Here is a 17,511-nt window from a genome sequence, read left to right as displayed (position 1 = left end):
AGTGTGGAAGCAAAAGACACAACTCTGTCTGTTAATTGGCTCATGTGACCTAACAGGTATGGTTTGTTGGTATGCTTGTGAGTACAGTGAATCCTACGATCCCAGGGGGCGGCCCTTATTTTTTAAAATGGCAATTTTCTATTTATGATTACCCAATGGCACATACTACTAGAAAAGTATATTATTATGATAATGGTTTATTTACATGAAACAGGCTTTTACATATGAGCTGTTTTATGCAATATCTTTTTATAGAGACCTACATTGTTTGGGGGTATAGTTTTCCTTTAAGTCTCTCCCTCTCAACCGCCAGGCCATCAAGGACAGATGATTTCCCTCTTGAATCTGAACTGATCCCTGCGACAGCCAACCTGGAAAATTCGGAATCCGTATTGGTTCCTCTATGGCTAACTTCCAGAGAAGAGGAAACCAAGGTCTCCTGGGCCAGAAGGGAATTACTACGATAGCTTCCGCTCTGTCTCTTTTTATTTTCTTCAATACTCTCCAGATTAAGGGAAAAGGTGGAAAGACATAAATCAAGTTTCCTGACCAATTCTGTCTCAAACCATCTATTGCCACTGCTTCCTTGCAGGGGAGTCTTGAGAAGAATCAAAGACATTTTCTGTTCTGTAGGGATGCCATCACATCTATGTCTGGTAGCCCCCATTTTTCCACAATTTCTCCAAAAATGTCTTCGTGTAAACTCCACTCTCCCGGGTCTATTGTTGCCCGGCTGAGGAAGTCTGCTTTCCAGTTTTCTCTCCCTGGAAGATGTACTGCGGTTAACCCTTCTAACCAATTTTCTGCCCACTGGAACAGTGGCTTCACTTCTTCCATCAGAGTTACACTTTTGGTGCCTCCCTGTTTCACTATATAGGCAACTGCCGTCGTGTTGTCGGTCATGATCTTTACCTTTTTGTCTTTTAACAGGTGAGAAAAAGAAAAAAGGGATTGTTTTATGGCTCTTAATTCCAGATTATTTGAAGACACGTCTTTTCCTTTCCAAGTGCCTTGTACAAATATCTCGCCTATGTGGGCTCCCCAACCCACACTTGATGCATCGGTGGTCACTACCACCCATTCTGGTTCCTCCAGAGGAATTCCTCTTGCCAGATTTTTCCGACTGCACCACCAGGCTAGGGTTCTTTTCACCGGCTGTGGTACTTTTACTCTTTCCTGTAGGTGTAAGTAAGGCTGTTTGACCTTTCTTAGAAGGAAACTTTGTAAGGGCCTTAAATGCCATCTTGCCCACCTCACTATTTGAATGGTCGCCGACATGGATCCCAGTACCCTTAGGCATTGTTGCACGGATACTGTTTCCGGTCTCCTGAAATCTTTTATTAACCTGATCATTTTGTCCTGCCTTTCTACTGGCAGACTGACCAGATTTTGGTCTGTTTGAAAAAGAGCCCCTAGACTGTAGGGCTTGGGTAGGAATCAGATTGCTTTTTTCTTGATTTATTATCCACCCATGGACTAGCAAAAAGTCTTTTACTCGAGCAGTATGAACCTCGGCTCAGATAATGGTATACAGCTAGACCTTCTTTTCTTAATTCCGCTATGAGCGTCACCAAAATCTTTGTAAACACTCGTGGGGATTGAGAAAGACCGAACGGTAGGCATCTGAACTGCACATGATGATCGTCCACCGAAAACCTTAGATATTTTCTGTGTTTTTGAGCAATCGGAACATGGAAATAAGCATCCTTTAAATCTATGCTTGTCAACCAATCCCCCACTGAGACTGCTTGCATAATGGATGTTAAGGATTCCATCTTGAACTTCCTTGTTTGCAGGAATTTGTTCAGATTTCTCATATCTAGTACCGGTCTCCATGCACCTGACACCTTCTTTACTAGAAAAAGTCTTGAATAGAAGCCTTTGAATCTTTCCTGAGGATTTACGGTTTCTATTGCCCTTGAGTCGAATAACTGCTTTAGATATTCTTGGACAATCTTCATCTTTTATTTTTCTTTGAAATCGGACTCTACGAAAAAAATCTTTTCTGGGTACTGACTTGAATTCTAGGGCAACCCCTGATTCTATAACCTTCTGTACCCATGCGTCTTGAATAGTCCTGGCCCAGACATGAGGGAATTCGGCTAATCTGCCTCCGACCATGTTCTGGGCCCTGCCACCTTCATTGTTGACTGGAGGTAGAAGGGGCGGAAGAAAAAACTCCTGGTCTCCTTGATGTTCCTCTAGAACCTGAACAACCTGATCTCCAAGAAGACTGCCTGGAGAATTCCCTACCAGGTTTGTACTGTCTGGAAGTTCTGAAAGATTTATCCTTAGCTTTACCATAGCCGGAATCGTAACGAGCCTTCTTGGGCTGGTTTTCTTGGTTTTCTCCCCAAACAACATCTCTCCTTCAAACGGTAATTGACATAAGTTAGTCTTAGATGCTGTTTCGGCTGCCCAAGACTTCAGCCATAGCGCTCTTCTGGCTGCCACTGACAACGCCATAGATCTAGCTGAAAAATGAACAAGATCAATTGAAGCTTCTGAGACGAATTCTGTTGCCATTTTACAATCCGATAACATTTCCAGGAGCTTTGGTCTTTTCACATTAGATGAAATTGCTTCACCTAATTCTGACAGCCACACCTTCAATGCTCTAGACACTGACGTCAATGCCACGGCCAGCTTACAAGCTGCTCCTGCTGCTCCAAATGCTTTTCTTAAGTTAAATTCCATTTTCTTCTCCATTGGCTCTCTAAAAACAGCTGCATCATCCACTGGAAGAGTAGTTTTCTTAGCCAGCCTTACTACTGCTGCATCCACCTTTGGAGGGGAATCCCAGGCTTTTGACTCCTGCTCATCAAAAGGATATTTTTTATTAAATTTTCCTGCTGTCTGCGCTCTTTTTTCTGTTTTCTTCCATTCCGTTGCAATAATCTCCTTTATTGATGAGTGTACCGGAAAAAACAGGAAATTGTTTATACATACCGTAATTTCTGTTTCCTGGTCACTTCCATGACAGCATTCACAATGGGTTAATTCCCCCTGCTGGCCAGCTGACAGGACCTCCCACCAATAGTTCAAAGTTCTCCTTCCTCCCTTACCCTCTTGTCTTAGTATAAAGCTGTCCCCATACAGGGTGGGAAACTCCCCGGTGAATGCTGTCATGGAAGTGACCAGGAAACAGAAATGACGGTATGTATAGACAATTTCCTGTTATCCCATAGTCACCCATGCCAGCATTCACCAATGGGAAATCCCCAAGCTTAAAATAGAGGGTGGGAAACAATATGCATTTAACAGAATTTTTTTTAATCATCAGAAAAAACTACAGATTGCAACACTTCTCTCCCAAATTTAGCTTCTTGAGAGGACAACACGTCCAATCTGTAATGCTTCACAAAAGTATTAAAGGACGACCATCTTGCTGATTTGCAGATGTTCTCTGGCGACCCCCTGGCTTGTGCCGCCCAGGAACTTGCCAATGCCCTGGTAGAGTGAGCCTTCAACCCTTTAGGAACACTCCTTCCTGCCACATTATATGCTTTTGCTATAGCTGCCACAATCCAGGAACTAATTGTTCTCTTTGTTGGCGCTTGTCCTTTCCTTGCTCCATTAGGAACTATGAATAATCGTTCAGATTTTCTCCACAGTTCTGTTCTTTCTAAATAAATTTTTATAGCTGTCACCAAATCTAGTGTGTGCCACACTGATTCTTGCGTAGACTGTGGATATGGAAAGAAAGAAGGTAAGATAACTTCCAGATCCATATGGAATTTTGAGATTACTTTTGGGAGAAACCCGAAAGCAGGTTTTAACACCACTTTGTCTTCGAAAATTACTGTGTGTGGTTCAGATGCAGCCAAAGCTGATAACTCTCCTACTCTGCAAGCCGAAGTCACTGCCACTAAGAGTACCACTTTCAACGTCATATTCCATAATGATGATTCCTCCAGTGGTTCGAATGGAGACTCAGTGAGGACCTTTAATACCAAGGGCAAATCCCATGGTGGCCGACAATCTCTTCTCATTGGTCTTACTCTCATCAAAGCATTGAAGAATCTCTTAACCAAAGGATCTTCTGCCCATGTTTTTCCAGTTAGAGCTGAAATTGCCAACACCTGTCCTTTCAATGTATTATAATTATAATTCCTCTCATATCCTGAGAACAGAAATTCTAACACAACCGTGGATAATGGAGACAAAGGATCTTTTTCTTTTTCCACAACAAATGCCACAAATTTCTCCCATACTTTGTAATACTGTTGAGAAGTGCTATTTTTTCTTGACTTCAGCAACAAGTCTATGACTTCATCCTTTAGCGAGAGGCGTTCTAATCTCTCCCTCTCAACCGCCAGGCCATCAAAGACAGATGATTGTACTCCTGAAACTGTATGGAATCCTGCGACAGCCAGCCTGGAAATTTTTGAATTGCTATCGGCCTTCCTATGGCTAGCTTCTGGAGCAGAGGGTATTTATCGCGATGGCCTCCGCCATGTCCAACTTTATTTTCTTCAATACCCTCCAAATTAAAGGAAATGGAGGAAAGATATAAATTAAATCTTCTGACCAACTCTGACTTAGGCCATCTACTGCCTCTGCATCCCTGCAGGGGAACCTTGAGAAGAACCAAAGACATTTCCTGTTCTGTAGGGATGCCATCACATCTATGTCCGGTTGCCCCCAATTTCTTACAATTTCTTCGAAAATGTCTATGTGTAAACTCCACTCTCCCGGATCTATTACTGACCGGCTGAGGAAGTCCGCTTTCCAATTTTCTTTTCCTGGAAGATGAATGGCGGTTAACCCTTCCAGCCACTCTTCTGCCCACTGAAACAGTGGCTTTACCTCTTCCAATAGCATTGTACTCCTGGTGCCTCCTTGCTTCACAATATAAGCGACTGCCATAGTATTGTCTGTCCTTATTTTCACTTGTTTGTCTTTCAGCAGGTGAGAGAAGGATAGAAGAGACTTTTTTTATTGCTCTTAATTCGAGAATATTTGAGGACACATTTTCTGCCCTCCAAGTGCCTTGTATAAATGTTTCGCCTATGTGGGCTCCCCACCCCACATTTGAAGCATCGGTGGTCACTACCACCCACTCTGGATCTTCCAGAGGCATTCCTCTTGCCAGATTTCCCTGCTTGCACCACCAGGACAGAGTTTTCTTGACCTCTTGTGGTACCACCACTCTTTCTTGCAAATGTAAGTGAGGCTGCTTCACCTTTCTTAGAAGAAAAACCTGCAAGGGCCTTAAGTGCCACCTTGCCCACCTCACTATTTGAATTGTTGCTGCCATAGATCCTACTACCTTCAGGCAATGTTGCACGGAGACTGTCTTCTTCCTCTTGAATTCCATTATTAGCTCGCTCACCTTGCGCTGTCTGCCCAGAGGTAGACTGACCATGTTCTGTTCCGTTTGGAATAGGGCTCCCAAGTATTGAAGAGACTGAGTGGGAACCAAGTTGCTCTTTTCTTGGTTTACTACCCATCCATGGTTCAGCAAAAACTCTTTTACCTTGGTAGTATGAACTTCGGCCTCTGTTCTTGAACTTGCCACTACCAGAATATCGTCCAAATAATGGTACACTGCTACTCCCACTTTTCTTAATTCTGCAATGAGTGTCACTAGAACTTTTGTGAACACTCTTGGAGACTGTGCTAGGCCAAAAGGTAGACATCTGAATTGCACATGTATGTTTTCTACTGCGAACCTTAGATATCTTCTGTGCACCTCTGCAATTGGTACATGAAAGTAAGCGTCTTTCAAATCTATACTCGTGAGCCAATCTCCCACTGAGACTGCTTGCATGATGGACGTTAATGATTCCATCTTGAATTTCTTTGCTTGTAGAAATTTGTTTAGTTTTCTCATGTCCAAAACTGGTCTTAACGCTCCCCAAGCTTTCTTTACCAGGAACAGTCTTGAGTAAAACCCTGTGCCTCTTTCCTGAGGAGGGACTGTTACTATTGCCCCTGACTCGAACAGCTGGTTCAAATAATCTTGAGCCAGCTTCCTGTCCAACTCTGTCGCCTTGACGACAGATTGTATGAAAAAATCTTTTCTGGGTACGGACTTGAACTCCAGGACAAAACCTGACTGTACCACTTTCTGTACCCATACGTCCTGAATAGTGGTGGCCCAGACATGAGAATTCGGCTAGCCTGCCACCCACCATGATCTGGGCCTTGCCACCTTCATTGTTGATTTGAAGTGGAAGGGGTGGCGGAAAAAAAAACAGGTCTCTTTGATGTCCCTCTGGAACTTGGCCGACCTGCTCTTCAGGAAGACTGCCTGGAATACTCTCTCCCGGGCTTATACTGTCTAGAAGCCCTAAAAGATTTATCCTTCGGCTTGTTATAGCTCGACTCATAGCGAGGTTTCTTGGCTTGGTTTTCTTGAGGTAAAAATACACTTTTACCTCCCGACACCTTTTTAATGATAGCATCAAGCTTTTCCCCGAATAACATCTCTCCTTCAAAAGGTAACTGACACAGGTTCACTTTCGATGCCGTATCTGCTGCCCAAGATTTTAGCCATAGTGCTCTCCTGGCTGCTACGGATAGAGCCATAGATCTAGCCGAAAAATGCACCAAATCTATTGAAGCTTCCGAAATAAACTCCGTTGCCATTCTACAGTCTGCTAACATCTCCAGCAGCTTAGGTCTTTTTACATTCGACGATATTGCTTCTCCTAGCTCAGACAGCCACACCTTCAAGGCTCTAGATACAGATGTTAAAGCCACCGCTGGCTTACAGGCTGCTCCCGCTGATCAAAAGGCTTTTCTTAGATTAAATTCTATCTTTTTCTCCATTGGTTCTTTAAAGACCGCCGCATCATCCACTGGTAAGCTAGTCTTTTTAGCCAACCTAACCACAGCTGCATCGACCTTTGGTGGAGACTCCCAAGCCTTTGAATCCTGCTCGTCAAAGGGATATTTTTTCCCGAATTTCCCTGCTGTCTGGGCTCTTTTCTCTGTCTTTTTCCATTCCGTCTGAATAATTTCCTTAATAGACGAGTGTACCGGAAAACACACAGATCTCTTTTTCGAGGAGGGAAATAATTTATCCGCTGCAGATACTCTCGCCGATTCTGTAGGAAAAGTTAGGGTTTGCCTAACTGCCTTAATTAATGGATCAATTACTGCCAAATCACAAGAGGACTCTTCCTCTGACTCAATTTCTCCTTCTTCCGAACCTGCTTGAGACAGCACATCTGAGTCATCTGACAAATCTCCTTCTGATATATCAGACAAAGGCTCCCCCTGTCTTCCATGATAATGTCTCGGCCTCTTCTTAGAGCTCGATACCTCCTGAAATCCTTGTATGACTGCCTGTTTAATCACTGAGGCCAAGGATTCTGCAAATAATTGATTTTCCTGTGATAAAGAGGTTCCAGGCTCCTGTTGTTTTTCTGCAGAGGCTGTTGATTTTTCTGGAGACTTGTCTTTTTTAGCGTCTGCGGCAGGAAGGCTGCGTAAAAAATAACAAGATTGTTACTACTTGAGCCCCCTGACTCGCAATAGTCTCTCTCTCATCCACCTCACCTTTTTCCCTTTGGGGTGAGAGGCCTTTCCCGTCATACCAGGTTCCATTGGTGAACTAATAAGAGAGCAGATGAAGAATAAGCTGATTTCGTTTTTGTATATAACACAAGGAATCTACAGCTGATAATTTGCACACACCATACCTGCACCGATGCCTTGAATGCTCAGGATTCTGAGAAGCAAATCGCACCCACAGGAAGTGCTTGCTGTTTAAATCATGGGGCAGCACTCTGTATACTATAATACTATTTCCCTGTCTGCCCCGTGTTATAATATAGGCTCATGCGGGTCAAAACGCCGCCTCAGGCATCAGGCAACACTTCCGGCCGCTTCTAGCGCTCCTTCACGAAAGCGCTAATGCCCTCAACAAAGATGGCCGTCCGGCCACTTCCTCCGCTGACATCACGTCCGCCGCATGCCTCTAGCGCTTACTGCGCATACATGGCTTACCGCTCCTCCGTGCAGGCTTTTTCCCCAGCGTTCTGGCACTCACCTAACCTGCCCTGCGGGAGGATCCGCCAAGAGCCCCCGTGTCGCTGCCATGCTGCCCAGAACTCCCTGACCCGCAACACGGGAGGAGAGCCCTGGTTCCGTAAGTTAGCCCCTGCTGACCCCTACAAGGGGAGCTTCTAGGCCTTTACAGCACTTTTCCTCTTCATCCTATTGGTAATCTTGTTTTAATCTAAAAACAGTTCCTTCCCTGGCCCGGGCAGGACAAAAAAGACAAGAGGGTAAGGGAGGAAGGAGAACTTTGAACTATTGGTGGGAGGTCCTGTCCGCTGGCCAGCAGGGGGAATTAACCCATTGGTGAATGCTGGCATGGGTGACTATGGGAAAATACAGATTTTTTCTTTGAAGAGGGAAAAAGCTTATCCGCTGATGACATCTTCGCAGATTCTGTGGGAAAAGTCAAGGTTTGTCTCACCGCTTTTATTAATGGATCAATTATGGAAAGATCAAATGAGGATTCTTCTTCCGAATCAATTTCTCCTTCCTCTGACCCTCCTTGCGACGGGATATCTGAGTCATCTGACAGATCTCCTTCAGATATATCTGACATAGGCTCCCCCTGTCTTGCATGATGTCTTGGCCTTTTTTTAGAGCCAGATACCTCCTGGAATCCTTGTAAGACTGCTTGCTTAATAACTGAAGCTAAGGACTCCGCAAACAATTGGTTCTCTTGCGACAAAGAAGGTCCAGCTTCCTGCTGTTTTTCACCAGACACTGTCGACTTTTCTGGAGACTTGTCTTTCCTAGCATCCGTGGCAGGAAGGCTATATAAAAAAGAATAACAATACTGTTAGTACTCCAGCCCCTGCTCTAGTCAAGGTCTCTGTCTCTTATACTTCACCTCTTTCCCTTAGGGTGTGAAGCTTTCCCCGTACCAGGTTCCATTGGCAACTAATGAAGAGAGCAGACAAGTTTAATCAGCTTCCTATCATAGTAAAAACTAGATTTTTCCAAGCTGAAAATGCCCCCACACATACCTGTAACAGGTGCTCTATCCTTTCAGTATTACTGCTACTGGAAATGGCACCCCACAGGAAGTGATCGATTTTTTAAATAGAGGCAGCAGCACTCTGGATACTTAAAACATCTTGTTCCCCATGCTGCATAATTTAAAGTGAATCCTGCCCACAGGTAATGAACGCCTAATTTGGCGCCAATTTTCTGCTTCTGGCACTTCACACTGCTCAAGCGCGTATAAGCGCTATTTGCCCATAAACAAAATGGCCGACCGGCAACTTCCGCCGATGACGTCACTTCCGGCTGCGCCACAGTTACCGCACTTGCTCCAGAAACGGACCGGCTTCACAGCACTTACCCTGGCGCAGTCTCCCGAGCTTTCAGCATCGCCTGACCCGACAAGCGGGAGGACTTAGCCTTGCTCTTGGTCCTCCTAAGCGGCGCTCCAGCATGCCACTCTGCTCAGGCATCCTTCCTGACCCGCAAGCGGGAGGAGGGTCCCGCTCTTGTAAGTAACCCATGCTAACCCCAAACCTGGGGAGCTCTTTCTGAACTTGTGCAGAAAAAGAAATTTTCATTTTCTCTTCTCCTCTCCCTGGCCCGGACAGGACAAAAAAGACGAAGGGGGGAGGAGGAAGCAGAACTTTGAACTATTAGGGGGAGGTCCTGTCCGCTGGCCAGCAGGGGGAATTAACCCATGTGGTGAATGCTGGCCATGGTGACTGGGGAAATACTTGTGGTTTATTGAGATCTACACTTGACGTTTTGGAGGTACAACCTCCTTTCTCAAGTGCTCTCTTAGGGCTCTTACAGACGAGTGTTTTTACCTGCGCTCCCCTGCGTTCCGTTTTTCTGCGTTCAGCCGCAGGGGAGCACAGGAATAGACGCATTACATTTTTTCTAATGGGGCTGTACTCACACAGGCGCGTGTAGGTGCCGAATGCAGGTTGAGACGCAACATGCTGCATTTTTCCTGCGTTCGGCGCCTACACGCACCTGTGAGTACAGCCCCATTGGAAAAAATGTGATGCGTCTATTCCGCAGAAAAACGGAACGCAGGGGAGCACAGGTAAAAACGCTTGTCTGTAAGAACCCTTAAGTGTAATCTAGTTCACAGGTGTTCTGGAGGAATGCTCCTCCTTTCCAATTAAGTGACATCACAATGTGTTTATACAAGCATAAAAATATCAAAAAGTGATAGTGTACAACAATGTATATTGTTATACCTGCGTAGTGACGAGTTCGTGAAATCCACATTCTTTTTTTATTAAATCATCCATAATTGTTTTAAAAGACTTTTACTATACAGCTTTTTATGTCTGGGTGACAGGTCCCCTTTAAGCTAGCTCATCAAAATGAAAGGGGAACTCCACAAAAACATAACTTTAGCTTTTTGAAAAGTAAAGCATTCATAGCTGTTGTAAACTTATTTAAAAATATCAGCTGTCAATCAAACATTGGCTGCTCCTCCTCTATGCCTTAGGCATAAAGAAGAGACAGGCAGTTACTTTTACTTTGCATTCTGCACTTACTAGATGTCACTGCACTCCATACATCCCTCCTCTCTCTTTATCATTTAATTGTGTAGTAAGTGCATGGGGATGGACATCAGGTTCCCCATTCTGGTGCACAAACAAGATTTTGAGATGATGCAAGGCTTGTCTTAATAACGGTGTCCACAAAATGCCTCCCGTCTGCTTGCTATAATTATGAATTCCCAGACTAAAGGAAACAAGATTCAAGTAATTTATATAGTGTAATTAAAGTTTAATTTTGCTTGACTAACTTGATAAAATAGGATTTGGAATAATTTTTTGGGGTGCCAAACAGTTTATTAGTAGAAATGTAGATAAATTAGCACAATGTATCTCCTTAAAGGAGAAGGAAAGGCTTGGTTAGGCACCCCCAAGTGATTGTATTGATTTACCTGAAACCCTGGGCCGATGCTCCTATCAGCAGAAAACTGAACCGGCCTGGGGTTATCCCACTGAGCACCACAAAGCTATCTTCTTCTGTCTTCCTCTGTCTTCACGCGGCTGCGCATGCGCAGTATAACAAAAAGCCGAACTTTAACTAAAAAGTCAGCTATTTCGTTCAAATTTCCATGCTTTTGCACCGGGAAATTTGAAAACAGAAGAAGATGGAAGTGGATCGCTCTGTGGTGATGCTTGTATCACTATTAATCACATACTTGGAGTAGAGACTGATAAGCCATGGACACTGCATATTATTGTACCATTATACATCAACAGAATAGAGTTCTATCCCCAATCAAAGGATATTAAAAATGTTCTGGCTTCCAATACAGATTTTCAGCAGCTCCAATACTCTTATTATTACTGCAACAGAAGACAGTTAAGAATGTAATGATTTGACAATGACTAACACATTATATTACAAAAAATTTTTTGTAGTTGAATGCCTTTCTGAACTGGGGCGAGTCCCTTGGGCCTGGCTGATTAACTATATGGACTCCCGATTTTGAATTGTAACACATTATATTGTCTTATTTTATTATTCAGCAAATACTGAAAGGGTCATCAATATAAGTGAATTTCCTATATAATAAATACTTCTCTCCCCAAAAGTATTATAGTAATAAACAAAGGCTAATAACTGTAAAACAGACTCACAATATCAAATTTGACCACATATAGTTATGTAGCTCACACATAATAGAAACATAGGGCAGGAGTTAAAGCTCAGATATACTCATAGAGCAACACTGTACAATACAAGTAGGTAGCTGTCCTCCCACTTAGGAAGTAGCATCTGCATTTTAGCTATACCGATGCTTCTACAGCTTCGTCTTTTAGTACTATCGATCAATGCTCCCACATTGCAATGCAAACTCAACAAATGACGCCATTTCTGTCCCCGGGCCAAGCGTAAAGGGAAGATTAACCGAATCAGCGAAAGATTACAAACTGGGGCGTGAACAGTAAAATGAATATGCATCAATGGCAAATGCAACACAAAAGCGAATGGAAAAGAAGCAAAAATAATAATCCAAGGGAAAAACAAAGGGTGGAGAAGGCTGAGCAACAGACACCTGCCAGTGGCCGCATAGCGCAGCGCCGGCAGATGCCAGTCACATTATAAAAAGCAACCCCACTTCTTAGGTCCGCTGTTACCAATATCTCTGTGCAATGTTGTACAGCTCTCTCATGCCATTAGGCTGCAGCGTACTTACTCTGTTACTTTGCCCTGAGGCTGCAATGAAGCTGCACTGAGACATCAGTGTTCGAGCTACACGGCGCAGTAGTATGCACAGTAGCAACTGCAGAACTATAAGCCACCCCTGCTAATGGAGTAAGAAGCTGCCTTGACAGCTACGAAAATCGCAGTGCTGGGCGCACATGCAAGCCTACAGTATGCTGAATACAAATCCCAGCAACTCAAAGGCGGCACAAGCTAGTAGCTGTAATTCGACACCAGCCAAAAGGGGCACTTGGCTTCTCCCAGCTAACTGCAGAAAGAACAAGTACATCAACTCAAATTTTGAGCTACAGAGGGTTAACGTAGACAGTTTTGTTTGTAACTGGATACAAAGAGTGTTCTAACAGACCATGTGAATGCTGCCTGGTACCCTACTGAAAGCACAAAAAGCCGGCATTTTGTCGAGTTCTGAGCACGGGATATATTGCTGCAGGAGTGCAAGCAACATTCACTACCTCCACCGGATGCGCCCCCTAACAATGTAAAATACAGGCAGCGCAATGTGAATAGCAAGGACATACACCTTTGGGGGGCATGTGAGGACGGGGAAAATGAAAATACAGCCGAGTACAAAAAACGAGGTGAAACAAACGTACCGAACCTCATCACCAATACTAGCGAAAGGGCACCATGGCATGGCATTGAAAAAGGGAGGGATGCCCAACCTGCGAGTCGGACAGCTGCTGTTAAACTATATCTTCCACCTCCCTCAAACCCTTCTTCTCGACTATCCAAGGCTTGTGGGAAAAGGAGCTACCAGTTATAAATAAACAGCTGCTGGAGGTTCGCAGCTTCGAGCATGTCTGGATTAAAGACAAGAATAAAACTATCGAAAATTCACACATCATTAAGTCAACGCAACTGCAGCAAGTCTAACAGAAGGCGTTTATGCCATGCAAACCCCTGATGCTTCCAATGGTATCTTGCATCCCGGGGGTTGCGTGTTTTAATAATACTGAAAGTAGTGAGCAGAAAGAAATGACTCTTACATGAGTGGATGCTCAGTGCAGCGGTATTTGTCTTCCTCTCTTCAGCAGAGCCTTTTCTTTTGCGTTAAAAGCGCTCACACCCGGGTATCCTTAGATCTCTGCGGATTAAGTCGCCGCCACCGCCTCCTTCTCTTCCTCAGTCAGCGACGGCTACTCGGCAGCGTCATCCCTACACAAGTCACCTCCCCCCCACCACCACGATACCAGTGCTTCCTAGTATCCCCAGCAGTGCCAAGGCGGGCGCCAAACCACCTGCAAGGTGACAAAGCAGATTTGTCAAGCTTCTTCTTCCCGAAAATTCACTTCTGCACCCCACACCAGACAAACTGCCCGTTCCGTCATCCAGACCGCTAGCACCTCCTACAGACTGGACTAACTGTCAGCATCATCATCCCTCTGCAGTCCCTCATTGGGTAGCCTTTCTTAGTTAGAACGACCGCCTTTGCGTTTTAATTGGTTCCTAGCGCATCTAAGGGAAAGGTTAGCTCGCTGTAGAGAGGAGATATGGGAAATTTAGTTTGATCCTTAAACCGACACCACATAGAGCATCAAATCTTGAGGTTTTGGAACTACATATCCCAGAAGGCAACGCACACTGCGCTGTAGCGCCTCAATTTGTGCGCATGCGCATTTAGTTTGGATTAATGCGTACTGTAGTTGTGAATGCGAATGAGGGGGACGGGCGGGATCCTACTTGGGTGTGGAGCTTCCTTAGCGGAAAAAAACGTATGTTTTGCTAACAGGATCCCTGTGAAGAGGTGTTGTTGCCGATACTCGCCAGAGAAATAGATAAGACCTAGAAAATCATAAGTCAAGATACAGAACAAGGCGAGTGTCTGGGATTAAGAGTTATCATTCAGTGTCTACTACTACTGAGGGGTTACGGGTGAGTTACACTGTTCTTCTAAACTGAACTGTTCAACGTGTGCATCCCTTGGCCATTGTTTCTCAGTGATCGACAAAGGTGGATGTGCATGTATCAACTTTCAGTTTTTCAATATTGTACTACTTTATATTGTGCAAATTGGCCCTTCCTGTCTGTGTAGTTGGGATTTTATTTGCTAGCACTACTTGCTGCAAATCATATGTAACGCTAATTTGGCTAGGCAGACCAAAAACGCGATAATGTCCAGCTAGTGATAGGAGCATGGGTTACATGTGACTCATCACTTCAGGCTAGGGCTGAAGTCTAAGGGGCAAATTCACTAAGCGCCGAACGCTAGCGTTAATTCGCTAGCGTTTGGCATTTTCGTTACTGCGCAAATTCACTAACGAACGCTGGCGTAGTTTCGCTAGTGTTACTTCGCACCCTTACGCCAGTCGAATTTTCGCTAGCGACGTAACTACGCAAATTCACTAACTTGCGCAGTGTACTGAACGCTACCTTTTACACTAGACTTCCTTCGCCACCTCAGACCTGGCGAAGCGCAATAGAGTAGATAGGGTTTGTTTAAATAAAAGTCAAATTTTTTTCTAAGTCCCAAAAAACGCTGGCGTGTTTTCTACATGATGGGTGATAGGCTGAAAAAGATCGAAAATTTTTTTGGGGCTCCCCTCCTTCCCCCCTACATTTCCTGACTCATGGCAACTTACCTAGACAGTGGGCACATGTGTAGGGCAAAATAAAATTTTTATTTGCTGATTTGAAGGTTTTCTAGGCATTTGTAGTGCTGATACGTATTCCTCCATTGAAATTTGAATTTCGCGCCGTATGCAAATTAGCCTTCGCTAGAGTAACTTCGCTTTACATAGCGAATCAACGCTAGCGCAACTTCGCAACCTTATGCTACCCCTGTGCGCAACTTCGGATTTTAGTGAATTTGCGGAGCGCTGGCGAAACTACGCCTGGCGAAGTGCGGCGAAGTTGCGCCTGGCGCAACTTCGCATCTTAGTGAATTTGCCCCATAGCCTGACACCTTATCCACTGTGGTCCCTTCACTAAAGGCAATCTAAGAGCCTTGGGAAGCTACTTCCTGCTACAGATCCTCGAAGGAGCACAAAGCTGCTCTTGCTCTCTATCTTACTCTCCTAGAGAGTCTATAACAGATATAACCTATTTCTAGCTAACCTCGTTCACGGGGTTCCCTGGTCCCCGACTTAGACACTAAAGGTGCTGTCCCTTTAGGGCATTGATCCCCCAACCAGTAGCTCGTGAGCAACATGTTGCTCTCCAACCCCTTGGATGTTGCTCCAAGTGGCCTCAAAGCAGGTGCTTATTTTTTTATTCCAGGCTTGGAGGCAAATTTTGGTTTCTTAAAAACCAGGTGCACTGCCAAACAGAGCCTTAATGTAGGTTGACAAGCCACATAGGGGCTACCAAATGGCCAATCATAGCACTTATTTGGCACCCCAAGAACATTTTTCATGCTTGTGTTGCTCCCCAACTTCTTTTACTTCTGAATGTTGCTCATGGGTTCAAAAGGTTGGAGATCCCTGCTTTAGTGCAATGGCTTGGAAAAAGGAGGAAGGGTAGGTATTTAAAGCCCCTTCACAAAATCTATTGAATGAGGGGCATCACATGCAAACCCTTCCTTGTTATAAAATAATAGATAATTATAAATGTTTATAATGATTTTCTTTAGTTCAAGTACAAACTCCTTTTTCTGCTGCTGGCTGCCTTCTGTGAGTGAAGTGCATTATAACAAGTGGGGTTTTGTTCACACTGGATGGGGGAGGGAAATTTTTATACGGGGAAACTACCAACTGAAAGTTTTCCATTGCAGCATTTAAAATTAAATATTAATATATAGAGGCTTCCTAAATCTTTGCCTATGCTAGTGATGAAAGACTAAAGGTAAAATATTTAACATTGAGAAAAGCATTTTATGTGATACAGTGGAAAACATTTGGCATTAAAACTGCACACTGTTTAAATAATGAGCACATTTTTTTGCATTTTGTTTTTATTTGTGTACAGCTGTATCCTGAAAAAATATTAGATGTTCTGCTTTACCACTTTGTACATTTATGTGTTTGCACACTCTCTTGGTTACTATGAATTGTGTTAGTAATGCGAAATTGAACAGCACCATCGACTCTTGAAGTATTTAAAAAGCCTTTATTTATGCTTTTGTGGGCATCACCGCTTTTGTGATGCCCACAAAAGCATAAATAAAGGCTTTTTAAATACTTCAAGAGTCGATGGTGCTGTTCAATTTCGCATTACACTGTTTGCCAATGGGAAGTGGCCATTGCAGAACGTGCACCATCCCCAAAGAGTATTGAGAATCCGTGTGCTGACTACTCTTTCTTCACTTACTATGAATTGTGTAGTATACATATTTAGTACACAACAAGATAGCTGTACTTGACTCAGAATTATATCATTCTGCTAATAGCATGCATTTGGTTTCCAGAGTATTCTAAAGACTCATTTTTCTAGATGAGGTTTAATAATATACGCTGACTTTTAAGAGAGGTGCACAGTTTCGACACAGAAAAGCATACTACATCTCTGATAAATCCATTAAAATGTAAAATATTGCTGTTCTGATGAGTACTTTTTGGTTGGTTGCTGATTTGCAGTATGCATCATCTTTAAAAAAAGGCCTGGCAAATAGAACTTTGCGTGTTTACACAGCAACATGAGGCAAATTACAGTTCTTAAGATGCAATATAGTGAGTGCATGAATTAAGGTGCATCAGTCACAAAATTTTTTAAATGTTTGGTAGCAGTCTAAGAAATCCTAACATTATATTTTATTCCAAACACAGTCAAAGCACAAGATCAGCAAGAGAAATATAGGGTGCATGTCAACTTTCAGAAAAGAATAGACTGACATTTGACACTAGGCAAATCCATAATGGAAAAGGACCTTGGAGTCCTTGTAGATAATAAACGTGGTTGTAGCAAAGCAATGCCAGTCAGCAGCATCAAGGGCAAATAAGGTCTTGAGTTGTATTAAAATGGTAATTGATTCATGGGAGGAGTGGGTCGTTCTTCCACTGTATAGAGCACTGGTAAGGCCCCCTCTAGAATATGGTGTACAGTTTTGGTCTCCAGTACTCAAACAGGACATTATTGAATTAGAGAGGGTACAGAGAAGGGCAACTAAGCTGGTAAAAGGTATTGAAAAGCTATGAGGAAATACTGGCCAAATTGGGGTTGTTCAGTCTGGAGAAGAGGCACTTAAAGGGTGATGATAGCTATGCATAAATATATAAGGGCTCATATAATAAGCTCTCTAATGCTTTATTTAACAGTAGGTCTTTTCATCTGGCGCAAGATTACCCATTCCGATTATAAGAAAGGAGGTTTTGCCTAAATATTTGCAAGGAATTTTTTACAGTGAGAGCTGTGAATATGTGGAATTCTCTCCCTGAATCA

General features: G+C 43.6%; 2 protein-coding genes across 11 annotated transcripts in view; one reads left to right on the top strand and one right to left on the bottom strand.

The window, feature by feature from the left end:
- The window catches only part of arid4b.S (AT-rich interaction domain 4B S homeolog), a 215,084-nt gene extending 201,486 nt beyond the window's left edge, over positions 1-13,598 (bottom strand). For 2 of the 6 annotated variants that reach the window (XM_041564558.1, XM_041564560.1), the window contains exon 1: positions 13,185-13,595. The gene's annotated coding sequence lies outside the window, so the exon portion shown is untranslated. Of the gene's footprint in view, positions 1-13,184 lie in introns of all 6 variants that reach the window. The other 4 variants (XM_041564557.1, XM_041564559.1, XM_041564562.1 and 1 more) reach the window with 3 other exon arrangements.
- A 214-nt stretch (positions 13,599-13,812) lies between these two features.
- Positions 13,813-17,511, top strand: part of ggps1.S (geranylgeranyl diphosphate synthase 1 S homeolog) — an 85,906-nt gene continuing 82,207 nt past the window's right edge. For 4 of the 5 annotated variants that reach the window (XM_041564565.1, XM_041564564.1, XM_041564566.1 and 1 more), the window contains exon 1: positions 13,814-14,070. The gene's annotated coding sequence lies outside the window, so the exon portion shown is untranslated. Of the gene's footprint in view, positions 14,071-17,511 lie in introns of all 5 variants that reach the window. The other variant, XM_018265355.2, reaches the window with a different exon arrangement.

Source organism: Xenopus laevis, chromosome 5S (assembly GCF_017654675.1).
Source record: "Xenopus laevis strain J_2021 chromosome 5S, Xenopus_laevis_v10.1, whole genome shotgun sequence".
NCBI classification, from domain to species: domain Eukaryota; kingdom Metazoa; phylum Chordata; class Amphibia; order Anura; family Pipidae; genus Xenopus; species Xenopus laevis.
This window is presented reverse-complemented; position numbering and strand designations above follow the sequence as displayed.